Genomic DNA, 14,790 nt, shown 5'->3' with positions numbered 1-14,790 from the left:
CCAATCATCCCCAAAGATGCCCAACGGAGAACACGCAGGGATGTCTTATTTTGGGGAAAACAGGGTAGTTACCCCAATCATTCATCATATAGTTTATCCTCCAGGCTCTTTATTATTTAGTTTTATTCTGATAACTACTTTAAAACTTTTGAATGACTATTCCCTATCTGCCCTATTATTACCATCCCACAATAGCCATATGCTTTAAAATCATGTTTATTCTCTAAATAAAATGCCAATAAACCCTATTTATTAAAGAACTATTTTTAATCACTCTGAGCAGTGGGGGTAGGATGGGGAGATTCTTCATAGAACAAATTTCATTTTCAACAGACTTTACAAAATGAGCCATAAAATTACAATATTCCAAAGTACTTTGTAATTCCAGTACAGGCAGCTCTTCATCATGGAATCTGAAAGCTCAGAAAATACAAAACTCATTAAATTAAAATAAACCACCTACTGCGAGGAAGAAAAACACATTTGTCAATATCAATTTTCTTTCTGATTATTCTATATATTTATCTGTTATTTTTAAGAATTATGATTTGAGTATCATTCATGCCCAAATGAAAGTATTTACCCTAAACCTTATTTTTCCATTTCTTATTGAAATTTCTTATTATCCAGTTCTAAGACTGGTGAAAAATAACTGAGCAACAGGCTCTATAGTCATCAAAAGATACACAATTCCAAATACACAACTAAAAATTGCTTTATTTTAATCAACACAGTGATACTATTTTTAAAAAGACTGCACTGGTGAGTTCTTTGAATATTCTGTTTCATCATTTAAAGTTCTCCAAAATGTACCTATTTGCAGATTTTCTTTATGTTTATCTCATTCATATTTTCAGTCTGTAATATCTTAAAGCTGCATTAGTTATTAATGGTACAATAAGACCTTTATTAAGCCTAATTAAATCTAATGTAATAGTGAGCAATTATATTATTATTTAGGTGTTTCTCCAGTGCTGCCCCCTGTTCTATCGGGCTCTCTGGTAGACTCCTCCCAAAAATTCACAGGTACAAATTTCAGACACACACACGTTTGAAAATTCAAAACAATGTTCTTTATAATGAAAAGTCACTTAAACTAAGCCCTCTTTTGGTATAGCAAAGAGCACTGGTCTCCAAACAAACTGGTAATTTGTACAAGTCCCTTATCATTTCTGTGATACTTAGGTTGCAGCTGTGAGGCAATTCACAGTCCTTCTTTCACAAAGTGAAACACACTTTGCTCTGATTTAGTTTCAGAGCGGGGGAAAATCAGCACACAAAAAGTCAAAGTCAGTAAAGCAGTCAGGAAACACAAGGATCAGATAATCCTCCACAATGGCCAAACCCACAGGCTGCTATTTATAGCAGCCTCACTAATTACCACATCCCCACCCAACCACAGGTGGCCTCATTTTCTTTGATAATCTCTCAGTTGTTGTTGCCTATGCATCGCTCTCCGCATGCGTGGCTGTATCATTAACTCTTGTTCTGAATCCAAGGAGGAGCTAGATAATTGATCTCCTTCTGAGCTGTCTGCCACACTCTCCTCCTCCCTGTCACTCGTGTCTTCTTGGTCAGAGGAGCCTTCATCAGCAGATTCCACCAGGGGCAAAACAGGCCTGCAGCATGTGGATGTCTTCCCCACATCCACAGTCCTTGGGGCAGGAGCTGGGCCAGAGCTAACCACAACACCCCCCCTCCAAATTTAACCAGCCACTCCTTGGCTATTGTCTGTCAGTATTTTACAATTTGGTAGAGTTCAGCCAGTGGTGGGATTCAGTTGGTTTTCTCAGGATCGCATGAACTGGTAGTGGCGACTGTGGGAGGCTCCACCCACCCACCCGGACATAATGCACAAGCACTGCGCAGAAGGTCATACACATTTGCACATAAGTGCATTAGCTCACATTTGCAAATCAGTAGAGAAGATAAGTTAATTCCACATTAGAGCTCAACCAAATAATTTAAGAATATAATGAATTGTTTACCAAATTGCCAGCTACTACTAAACCCAACCTGTGTAAAAACAAAGTTATTCTATATAACAATGCATCTATCATTTTAAGACAAGATATTAATATTATGTGATAGAGAGACTGGCAGTTGGCAGCAGACTGTTCAATGTAGAAAGATAATACAATAAGGGCTTCAGATAGATGTAACTGAACACCCTAGAAAACAGATATCTGTTATATCTGATCCTACAGGTGCTTTTGTATTCATTTGCAAAGTAAAAACCCCCATCACCACACACACACACACACAACCTTGATAACAGAGTATTTCCTTGCAGTTGGTAACCATGACTTCAGGTTTGTGTTTCAAAGATAAAGTCGACAGTCTCTTTGAATGAGTCCACACATTTGTGGGGTTTTCCCCCCTAACAGTAGTATTTTAAAAACGCTAAAAGAATGCTTTTGCTCAACTTGCCTAGTCAACTCTTTAGTGAGTTGACCTCTCTTTTAAAAAGCTCCGTTATGGCAAAGAAACACTTGATATTATTTAGAAAAGTGCACTGCTGGCTTGGCATTTTTAAAAGGATTAAAAAAGCAACATCAACCAACCTCCTCCCCACCCAAAAAAACCCCCAACCCCCCAAGCAGACACAAGTGTTTAGGCACAGTGACTATTCCCAGAAGTAACGAGGAGATAAATTGAATAAATGGGTTACTGAAGTTCAGCTCTCCCTGTGCTGTTCTATTTTAAACTACGGTTTCTTGGGCTTTTGAATTTCTTTCCTTCTTTTTGTAACATTTTGATTACGTTTCTCAAGTCAATGTCAACTATTAGAAACTACACTCATTCCCCCACCCCCATGATCTATTTGTGTAACGATGCATTTATTCTCACTATAACTGATAAATCAAGTTTAATAAATGAAGTCCACCTTCTTCTCCCCCCCCCCCCTATTTATCCCAGCATCAGAATATTTTCCAGGTCTTTGCATAGCCAACCAGAATATTAAAAAGCCTTGAAGTATTTATTTGTTTGTTTGTTTGTTTGTTTGTTTGTTTGTTTGTTTACTTACTTACTTACTTACTTACTTACTTACTTACTTACTTACTGATTTGATTTGATTTGATTTGTATGCCACCCCTCTCCGAAGACTCAAATTTTAGGACATTGAAAAGTATGAATGCAGAGGTGGTGTTGTGGTTGGCTCTGGCCCAGCTCCTGCTCCAAGGAATGTGGAGGTGGATGTGGAGGAAACATCCATATGCCATAGGCCTGTTTTGCTCCCGATAGAATCTCCCGACGAAGGCTTCTCTGACGAAGGAAGCCTGAGTGGCAGGGAAGAGGGGAGTTTGGCAGACAGCCCAGGAGGAGATCAATCATCCTTATCATCCCTGGATTCTGAACAAGAACTTATGACAGACCCACGCATGCATAGAGTGATGCATAGGAGAGAACAACTGAAGGATTATTACAGGAGATAAGTGAGGCCACCTGTGGTTGGGTGGGATAGCTGTAATTAATGCTACAGATAAAAAGAACAGCGTACTGGTTTAGCCTTGTGGAAGGTTATCTGATTCATAGTTCGTCAAGATCGTGGTTTTGGTGTTTCCCTGTTCAAGACTGTGTGTGGACTTTCTGGACTTTGGAATTTGGACTCAATTTTCCAGTTATTGGGTGAGAAATTGGATTGCATTTAACCTGTGCCTTGTGTGTACCAGAAAATCCCTTTGACATTTAAAAAGGGAGTTTTTTCTGCTTTTCTGTTGATAAAGACTTTTGGTTTTCCTTCTATTGGGTGGTGTGTGTCTTTCTGGACTAATTAGCCTGTAATTACGGGCGGTTGGGACAGGACTTCCAGAACAGGTAGAATGAAAGCAAAAATAGCACGATGGACTGAGGTCTGCACCACTGTGGCACAGGACTTCTTAGATAAGTAGGTAAACGTTCATAATTAAAGAGGCTGACAACATTTTAAAAAGGAAATTGATGTATGCTCAATTATCAGTGTCCCAGCTGAAATCCTAAAAGTAGTCATAGCCCAGCTGTCATGTACTAGCTTTGCAAAGGCAGTTGAAAAGAAAGAGCGTATTGTTCTATGCCCACAACATTTTATTTTCACTGCTTTATTTTAAATAAGCAGCAAATGTCAGTTTCCCTGTCTGCACAGTAAAGACTAGCATTTTAATGTGTATGAATACTCCAGGTAGGCACTTTCTGTGTCGTCTTTTTGTAAAGGTTTGGAGGTCCACATGTCACTCAAATGGCAGGAAGACTGACTAGGTTTGTATTCATTTCCGTTTGAAGTGGCTGTCTTCTTTATTGGTAGCTATTGCAGGGGTACTAAAGGAACTGTCGACTCAACAATGTCGTTTGGCAGGACCCAGGGGAAGAGCCTTCTCTGTGGCGGCCCCGACCCTCTGGAACCAACTCCCCCCAGATATTAGAGTTGTCCCCACCCTCCTTGCCTTTCGTAAGCTCCTTAAAACCCACCTCTGTCGTCAGGCATGGGGGAACTGAGATATTCTCTTCCCCCTAGGCTTATAAAATTTATGCATGGTATGTCTGTATGTATGATTGGTTTCTTAAATTGGGGTTTTTTACATTACTTTTAATATTAGATTTGTTCATATTGTCTTTTTACTGTTGTTAGCCACCCCGAGCCAATGGAGAGGGGCGGCATACAAATGAATGAATGAATGAATGAATGAATGAATGAATGAATGAATGAATGAATGAATGAATGAATAAACAAACTCACAGAGCAGTAAACAAAGTTCAAAAGAAGATATTCATTCTACTTCTATATAGAATGGGCTTTGGAATTGATCTGACGGAATCACATCTTTCAGTTTATCTTCTGAATCACTGGCATGCATTTATCATGTCAAAACTAATTCTGGTGTCCTGCGTTGCTGGTGAAGATCTTCCTCAGGTTGAAGGAAGAATTTTAAAAATATTATACATCACCCAAGCTGCTGTTTTTCTTCAGCTGTATGACCTGTATGTTCTTGAGCTAAACTAATTAGAAATGTGAAGCTAAGTGTATTTCTGGTGAGTCCAGAAGTATTTTTCTCCCATCAACAGTGAAAATATTATCTAACATGGCAATTGGGCATCATCTGGCTTCTGAATTGGTGCCTGGTAGCTTAATTGTGCCCACTCAATTTCCCATCATGCCTCAGACATTGCTTCAATGTTTTCTATTAATGCATCAATGGAGACGGACACATTGAATTACATTTTAAAAGCTCAGCAGCCAGTTAAGGGAATAAGAATAAATATAAAGACCTAACACTCAGATTTGTGTTTTCTCTTATTTGTCCTTTTCTTTCGGATGGACAGTGCTGTAATAGTCTTGACACTCGTGTTATCGATTGTAATTTCTTTATCTTCTAGCATTTTAAGAAGCACATTCATCATGCCATCTTCTGGAATATAGTCAGTATAAAGTCATTTGAGAGAATGCTCTCTGGAGATCTCCATTGCTCTGATATTTCCACTTCATTTGCTGTTAGAAAATGAACCATTAAAATCATTTTTTTTCCATTTGGCTTGAGACAGACACACAGTCCTGAGAAACAGCGTAATGTCTTGTCGAGTTCAGAAATGCAGCAATCTTCTATTTGACTTTTGTTGCCAGTAACTCTATGATCTCATTCTGACTTATTTTCCAAACGAAATACCTTGGTTGGTGAAATATTCCAGATGCTTCTAGAATGCAACCTCAAACTTAGTCTTAGCCTCTGTGACTTTAAGGATATTTTTGATGTTTGGCATATTTTATTTATTTATTTATTCTTTGTCCAATATACAATACATATGGAAGAGAATAGACATTAAGTAATATATATAAAGATAGAAAGTAAAAAAGAAGAGAAGTAGATGGGAGGGAGAGAATATCCGGACTCAATAGTGTCAACTCCCAACCCCCAACATTTCTCCCTTAGACTCTCCATGATTGACCTCTCCAGGTTCCTAAGAGGCCAGTAAGGGGCGTATATAAGTGCACTGATGTGCCTATCATTCCCTGTCCAATTGTCTTTCCTTATCTCATATATCATATATATTCTCTCCCTATCTATCTATCTATCTATCTATCTATCTATCTATCTATCTATCTATCTATCTATTCTCTCCTTATCTCTTATGCAGCTCATCTGAAGTACTGTGCAAAATTCTAGATTTTGGGTATGGGCATTTTTGCAATGGGAATGAATATTTTGCTAGTAAATCAATTCCTATTAATTGATTGATCATATGATTATCTATGGTTGTCTTTAACCTAACTTTCAATTGAAACTATTTTCATTCCTGGTTCCTTGGTTATTTCCTGGACTTGCATGTCATGCCAGATTCTAGTAAAATGTTTTTTTAAGTCTTTTGTTCTTGTAAAACTGGCTAGACTATGAGACTAGAAGAATTGGCAAAAGGCACAGTATACAACATTTTGGGATTCTGAATAAATAAGTCATGATATCTCTGCTTTTTTACCATTCAGATTTATGGTAGATGGAACCTAATATTTACAGTGTCTTTGGAGAACATTACATTTTCACTAGCAATAGATCACACAGTGCAAGTAAAATCTTAATGTTGCTTGTAGTAACTGGTAATGTTACTGGAACATGATCTGAAATTTCTGTACTACCTATCCAGTATAGTCCTGTAACTTTACTGTTAATTATCAATATGAAGTACGGTCAGTTAACCATATGAAGAAGCAACGAGTGTCAGTAACAATAGGATAGAATAGTTTGGTTGGCTTTTATGCTGAACTCAGGATGAAAACTCAACTTTTCTTATTTATTTATTATTTATTAATTGGATTTCTATGCCTCTCCTCTCCGAAGACTCGGGGCGGCTTACAACATATAGAAAAAACAGTAAATTTTAATAAAATCAATCCAATTAAATTAAAATTACAAATCTTAAATCCCTAATTAAATTAAAAATCAATCACCCCCATTCGTACAGCAATCATACGATCATTTGTTGGCCAGGGGCTAAGATCTAATCAGGCCAAGCCTGATGACATAAATGTACAATATCTTAAGACTCTTACAAAAAGCGAGGTGGGGGCAATATGAATCTCCAGGGGGAGCTGATTCCAGAGGGCTGGGTCCCCCACAGAGAAGGCTCTCCCCTAGGCCCTGCCAAATGACAATGTCTAGTTGACGGGACCTGGAGAAGGCTGACTCTGTGGGACCTAACCGGTCACTGGGATTCATGTGGCAATAGGTGGTCCCACAAGTAATCTGGTCCGATGCCATGTAGGGCTTTATAGGTCATAACCAACACTTTGAATTGAGTCCAGAAACCAATTGGCAGCCAATGAAGACCACAGAGTGTTGGAGAGACATGGACATGTCTAGGAAGACCCATGACCGCTTGTGCGGCTGCGTTCTGCACAATTTACAGTTTCCAAACACTCTTCAAAGTTAGCCCCATATAGATAGCATTACAGTAGTCGAAGCTCGAGGTGATAAGGGCATGAGTGACTGTGAGTAAAGATTCCTTGTCCAGATAGGGCCACAACTGGTGCACCAGGTGAACCTGGGCAAATGCCTCCTTGCCACAGCCAACAGATGTTGTTCCAGCAGTTTCCATGCTGTAGTTGGGCCTGAATCCTGACTGTTGAGGGCCTAGATAATGGGCTTCATCCAAGGACCGTTGGAGCTGGAGCAACACAACCTTCTCAATAACCTTCCCCATAAAGGGAAGGTTGGAGACTGGATGATAGTTATTGAATACAGCTGGGTCCAGGGAAGGCTTCTTGAGGAGGGGGTGCACAAGTGCCTTCTTGTAAGGAGCCGGAAAGGACCCCTCACTCAAGGAAGCATTGACAATTTCCTGGACCCAGCTCTGTATCATCACCTCCCTGCTGGCCGAGATCAGCCAGGAGGGACATGGGTCCAATGAACAAGTGATGGAGCTCAAAGCTCCCAGGGCTTTGTCCACTTCATCAGGTATTACCAGATCAAACTCATCCCACACAACAGGACTAAGACGACCCCCTGTCACCTCAACTGACTCATTGTCAGCCAACACTGCATTCCAATTGGAGTCAAGGTCTGTCTGGATCTGAGTGATTTTATCCATGAAAAATGTATTAAAGTCCTCAGCACTACCCTGCAAGGATTTGTCAAACACCACCCCTTGATTAAGGAGGCAGCGAGTCACCCTAAACAGGGCGGCTGGGTGAGATTCCTCAGATGCTATCAGGGTGACATGATATGCGCATCTTGTCGCCCGGAGTGCCACTTGGTAAGTCTTAACATAAGCACTTAGCAGTGTTCGGTCGGATTCGGATTTACTTCTCCTCCAACGCTCCTCTAGATGTCTCTTCTGCCGTTTCATCCCCTGGAGTTCTTCAATAAACCAAGGAGATCTTCAGGGTCTACTGCCACAGAGAGATCACAAAGGCAATCTTAATTCAACTGGTTCTAAGGAAGCAACATAGACACAAGTCAAATCACTCCATATTTCATTCTGTTCTCCCTTCCCTCCTCCAAGATCTATAAATGTATTCTCAAATAATCCATGTCTGCAATTTTCCTGGAGGCATAGTAAAATGCTTCTGTTGGCTTGCATGTTAATATAGTTCCTAGCATATCACAGCTGTGCTCAGGGTGTAAGAACACGTTAGAATAAAGTATCTTCTTCTAGAAATAGTCCACTGGGATTTTTTGGAAGAGGCTCCACTGAAAAAAAGAATGTTTTCCTTTAGGCAGTTTTAATTCCCTTTAAAGTGCTATTGTCTCTTCTTTATACTTTGACATTCCTGTAATATCTTAATTTGAAAATCTATGTCTCTTTTATTTAAAACCGTAATTCATCCTACCCAGAAATGCAGCCATATATTACTATTCAAGAAACATCTAAAAACAAAGTATATGTTAAAAATGATAGCCAAGTTAGCATGATAAAAATGTTGATTTGCAAATTAAATCTCTCCAGTACAATGAAAACTCTTCTGTCTTACCTTAAACTTATGAGAATAAGTCCACTAAAATAATGCCTAATGGTACTTTCAAAGTTTTTCCACCTTGAACCTCAGTGAGTATCCAGAATCCACAGAAAGGGTGTTCTGTATATTCTGAAAATAAGCCTATACATTTTGTTCAAGAACCTCATGGGACAAATGATTATGATGAGACAGCATCCAAGCTTGGCCACAGGGAGGCTGATACAGCATGGAAGAAGAAGCCAAAACAGGTGTATTAAAAATAAACTGTTTTGGCAATGATTCACAGCTAGAAATATATACCTTTGAAAAGTGTTCGGAAACTTCAGATCGTGCAGAATGAAGCTGCAAGAGCAATCATGGGCTTTCCCAAATATGCCCATGTTACACCAACACTCCGCAGTCTGCATTGGTTGCCGATCAGTTTCCGGTCACAATTCAAAGTGTTGGTTATGACCTATAAAGCCCTTCATGGCACCGGACCAGATTATCTCAGGGACCGCCTTCTGCTGCACGAATCCCAGCGACCAGTTAGGTCCCACAGAGTGTGTCTTCTCCGGGTCCCGTCAACTAAACAATGTCGCTTGGTGGGACCCAGGACAAGAGCCTTCTCTGTGGCGGCCCCGGCCCTCTGGAACCAACTCCCCCCAGAGATTAGAATTGCCCCACCCTCCTTGCCTTTCGTAAGCTGCTTAAAACCCACCTCTGCCACCAGGCATGGGGGAATTGAGATACTCTTTCCCTCTAGGCCTTCACAATTTTATGCATGGTATGTCTGTTTGTATGTTTGGTTTTATAATAATGGGTTTTTAACTGTTTTAGTATTGGATTATTATTATATGCTGTTTTATTGCTGTTGTTAGCTGCCCCGAGTTTGCGGAGAAGGGCGGTATACAAATCCAATAAATAAATAAATAGTAGGAAACGAATGCTAAGCAATAGCACAATAATTAGACATAGCATCACTTTTGTTTAAATTGGATGTTCCATTTAGTTTTTAGGGAATCCAGTACAGGAAACATTTCAATAATCTAGTTTTAAGGTAACAGAGATAGTAGCATGTGAATCACAGTTATATTTGATAGAAAAGAGACACTGTTACGAACAAATAGTGGGGTACTGTGGAAAATAGTTTCTGTTGTTGCATGAATTTGGTCTGCTAAGTGCTTGCGACCTACGACGGAGTAATCACACAGACCACGGAGCTGGAATTTAAATGGGCCACTTGATTTATCAATTCGGGACCTGTAGAGGTGAAATAAATGGGGTGGAATTCAAGTGCAACATACTTGGGCAACTATGGGCGAAGCCCCCTGCTGAGCAAGGAATAAACCTTGACCTTGACCTTGCACGAACTTGGTCTGCTAAGTGCATCTATGTCCCTGAATCATTCAGGATCAGTGACTCGAGGACAGCTGATGATCAGGACAGCTGATCCTTCCTAAATCATGGAATCAGTCACACATCAACTTTTGTGAGATGCATCTTACTTCATGAAATGCTTTTGCCACCCTGAACATGGTTCTCCTCCACAAAGGGGCGAGTACAAGTGCACTAGAGTGCCTTCCGTCCCCTGTCCTATTGTTCTCCTACATCTCCTATTCCTTTCTTCTATTCCTATATCTCTTCTTCTATTCTTTCATTGATATGTTCTATTACTATACCTTCTTTTCTATTATTTCTTAGATATATTTTACTACGAGTATCTCCTCTGTAACCTTCATCATGTATTTTACTATGTGTAGATAGATAATTACCCACTAAAACCCTCATTGTATATTGGACAAAATAAATAAATAAATAAATAAATAAATAAATAAATAAATAAATAAATAAATAAATAAATAAATAAATAAATAAATAAAGACGAAGTCACCATGGCACTCTGTCCTAATTCAGCTTTGAAAGGTTATATACATTTAGAGCTTGCCAAGCACAAATTTTTGCATGGCTGGAGATAGATGGAAAAGTGGCAAACCTGTTTATATTGGAATGCTGATTGGATCTAATGAAGCACCTCAGTATAATTTTACTTAGCATCTAGGGCAGAAGAACACGATGTTCTCCTATTTGAGGGGCGATAGCTCTGTCAAAAACAGAACAGATGAGCAAGTCCTTGTTAGGATGCACAGCTAACGTAAGCCACATACGCCTGGCCTTGGGCTATCCAGCAAGATTTATATGGTGGAATTTGTGGAATCTCTGATCACTAAGTACATACAGTACAAGAAGCACAGCTTCAGTGCAGCACCTAGGCTGAAAGACAGGCTAATATAATATGTTCCGCAACTGCAATTTTAATTATAGTATTCATTATTCACAACTGCATTAGTTCAGATATCTTAATATTTGCTGCTGCTGGCGCTATGCCTTGCCTGTTTCGTTACTGTCCATAACTCATTATGAAACACTGGAATTATTATACTTTTCAACAAACAATTAATTTATCCTACATTCTAAGGGAATCTTGTAACAATGACCTGGCAGGATTATTCTTTACTTGGGTAAAGAATGAGAAAGAGGTTGTTTTCTTTAGCAATAGTCCAGTACAGAATGTGGTATTGGGTTTGTAAGTCACAAATGGGGAAGAGAGGGAAGAGTAATACTTGTATTAATATGTCTGGTGTGCAGCAAGAGGAAAATAAGCCAGCAATATTATATATCAGAAAAAAACAATATTCTACTGTTGCAAAGTTGAAACCATGTACATCAGAGGCCTTCAAACTTGGCAACTTTAAGACTTGTGGTCTTCAATTCCCAGAATTAATCCAAGCTATGCTGGCTAGAAAATTCTGGGAATTGAAGTCCACAAGTCTTAAAGTTGCCAAGTTTGGGGACCTCTGATGTACATACACTTATTCTATATAAGTCATGTTATAGGACAGGGGTCCCCAACCACCGGGCCGCGGACCAGTACCGGGCCGCGGGGCATGTTGCACCGGTCCGTGGAGTCAGCAGCTGCCGGCCCTCATGCCGCCACCCCCTCCCTCCAGCGCTTCGCCTCCCACCGGGCAAGAGGCCTCGGGAGGCAGGTTCTGCCGGCCACAGGACGATGGATGGGACAGAGGGGCGGGAAGGACCGAGAGGCTGAAGCCTCTTTTGGCTTCTGCCGCGGGACGCTTTTGCATTTTTGGCTGGGGGGAGGCAGGAGGGCCAGCCTCTCTCCAGCGCTTAGCTCCCGCTGGGCAAGAGGGCTTGGGAGGCAGGTTCTGCCGGCCACAGGACGATGGCGGGAAAGAGGGGTGGGGAGGACCAGCACCCCCATGCTTAATCCCGCCCCCAACCACGCCCCTTTCCGCCCCCACTGGGCCATAGAAAAATTGTCTTGCTGAAACTGGTCCCTGGTGGAAAAAACGTTGGGGACCACTGTTATAGGAGACCAGAATACATTTTCTTCTCCTTATGTGGTCATTTTAAGAAAGAATTACATACAATTTTCTTCAGTTCAAGGCTTTGTTTTATTTTTGCACTTAGATATGTTTTGGGGAAACTTTTTGGCTTATTTTATATTTGGGGATGTGATCTTATTTCATTTGATGGCATGAGTGCCCTTAAGAAGGCCTATAGTAGGGCTGAAAAATGATAAATATTTCTGTTCTTTTTCAGGAAAGATGAAGTCTCCTTGTTCAACCAAGAGCATTTTCCTTGCTCTTTTGTGCTTGCAGTCCGTGTGTTTGGGTAAGTACAAATCATTTGGAGTTCAAAGCTAAAATATTATTCCATCTTTCCTCTCTTCTTAACTGAGTGCTGATGGGACTCTAGAGAAAAGAATGATCTCTAGCTAACTCTGCCTTTTGCCCAAATAAAGGTTTGTAATAATTTGTACTGTGTCAGCTCCTTCTCTTATACTCCAACCTTTTGATTACAAGAGGTGAATTCACACAATCCACTTAAGGAACAAAAAATGTGATGTGATTGTGTAAGAGAGAATGGCAAAGCAGCTGTTAGAGTAAGTAATTTGCCAAGTGCAGGAAGCTCAGTAATTATTACAGATGATATGTGAGAAAAACACTGTATGAATTTGCCCCAAATCAACTAATTCACAAAGGATTTGTGAATTTTTTAAAAGAAATCAAACCCAAAGCTTCTCTATATCCATCAGAAACTTTATAGATCTTTAGATGGCTTATATTAGGCATTTGATAGTGCTATATCATTGTATCTGCTTTACTCCTAAAGTAATTCACTTTAGCTCCAATATTTTATTTTAATTTTAAATGTGTTTTTAAAGCTAGGCCTTAACAAGTGGTCAGGAATCCGAGTAATCTGTATTCCTGCATACGAGTTTATTCAATTTATCTTCATTGTTTTTTTAATTTTTTCTTTTTTGTGATGTGACTTAGGTTATTAATTTATTTTCAGAGTTAAACATATTAATCTATAAGGAAACTTGGAAACCAATAAAATATTAAATTATAGATTTTAATAAACTTTAGTACATTTCTAAAGCTAATAGCAGTAGCATGTGGGAACTTGGGAGGGGTAGTTGCATGAGGGATACCTGCATGTAGCCATAACAAATTCCTTCTAGATGGGCAAGGTCATCCTTTGTCTTTGCACTCCTGCACCTGCATGTAAGGACATGGGAGCTTTTGCCAAGTTGGCAGATGAAGATTAGTCAATGTGATGGAATTGGGGACATGGGGACATGGACTTGAACTTTCAACTGGGTGGAGAAACCCCTGGGACTTCAGATTCGGGTTTATTTATTTTATTTATTCAATTTTTTATGCTGCCCTTCTCCTTAGACTCAGGGCGACTTACAACATGTTAGCAATAGCACTTTTTAACAGAGCCAGCATATTGCCCCCACAATCCGACAATGTGAGTTTGGTCATTTGTACCTTGAGCAAGAACTTGATTCAAGAACTCCCATATGATTCAGTTCTTCATCTTCTTGGGTATTCTTCAATATCAAAATTCAGAATTATTAGTATTTTTTCAGTCCTGAATCCCCCCCCCCCCCCCAAGTCTGGCTTTCATTTCTGTAGAACAGGAGTCCCCAAACTTTTTACACTGTCTCTCAGACTGTTGGAGGGCCGGACTAGATTAGATTAGATTTAGATTTATTGGATTTATATGCCGCCCCTCTCCGCAAACTCGGGGCGGCTCACAACAATAATAAAAACAGTACATAGTAACAAATCCAATGCCCACCAATCTAATTACAATTTTAATTTAAAAAATTCATAAAACAATCCCAATATATATAAAAAACAGGCACACAGTCAATCAATCAAACAAACGGCAAAACAACATGGGCAAGGGGGAGATGTTTTAGTTCCCCCATGCCTGATGACAGAGGTGGGTTTTAAGGAGTTTACGAAAGGCAGGGAGGGTGGGGGCAATCCTAATCTCAGGGGGGAGCTGGTTCCAGAGGGTCGGAGCCACCACAGAGAAGGCTCTTCCCCTGGGTCCCGCCAGACGACATTGTTTAGTCGACGGGACCCGGAGAAGGCCGACTCTGTGGGACCTAACTGGTCGCTGGGATTCGTGCGGCAGGAGGCGGTCCCAAAGATATTCTGGTTCGGTGCCATGAAGGGCTTTATAGGTCATAGCCAACACTTTGAATTGTGACCAGAAACTGATCGGCAACCAATGCAGACTGCGGAGTGTTGGAGTAATATGGGCATACTTAGAGAAGCCCATAATTGCTCTCGCAGCTGCATTCTGCACGATCTGAAGTTTCCGAACACTTTTCAAAGGTAGCCCCATGTAGAGAGCGTTACAGTAGTCGAGCCTCGAGGTGATGAGGGCATGAGTGACTGTGAGTAATGACTCCCTGTCCAAATAGGGCCGCAACTGGCGCACCAGGCGAACCTGGGCAAACGCCCCCCTCGCCACAGCTGAAAGGTGTTTCTCTAATGTGA

The sequence above is a fragment of the Erythrolamprus reginae genome, chromosome 5 (genome assembly GCF_031021105.1).
Source record: "Erythrolamprus reginae isolate rEryReg1 chromosome 5, rEryReg1.hap1, whole genome shotgun sequence".
Taxonomy (NCBI): domain Eukaryota; kingdom Metazoa; phylum Chordata; class Lepidosauria; order Squamata; family Dipsadidae; genus Erythrolamprus; species Erythrolamprus reginae.
This window is presented reverse-complemented; position numbering follows the sequence as displayed.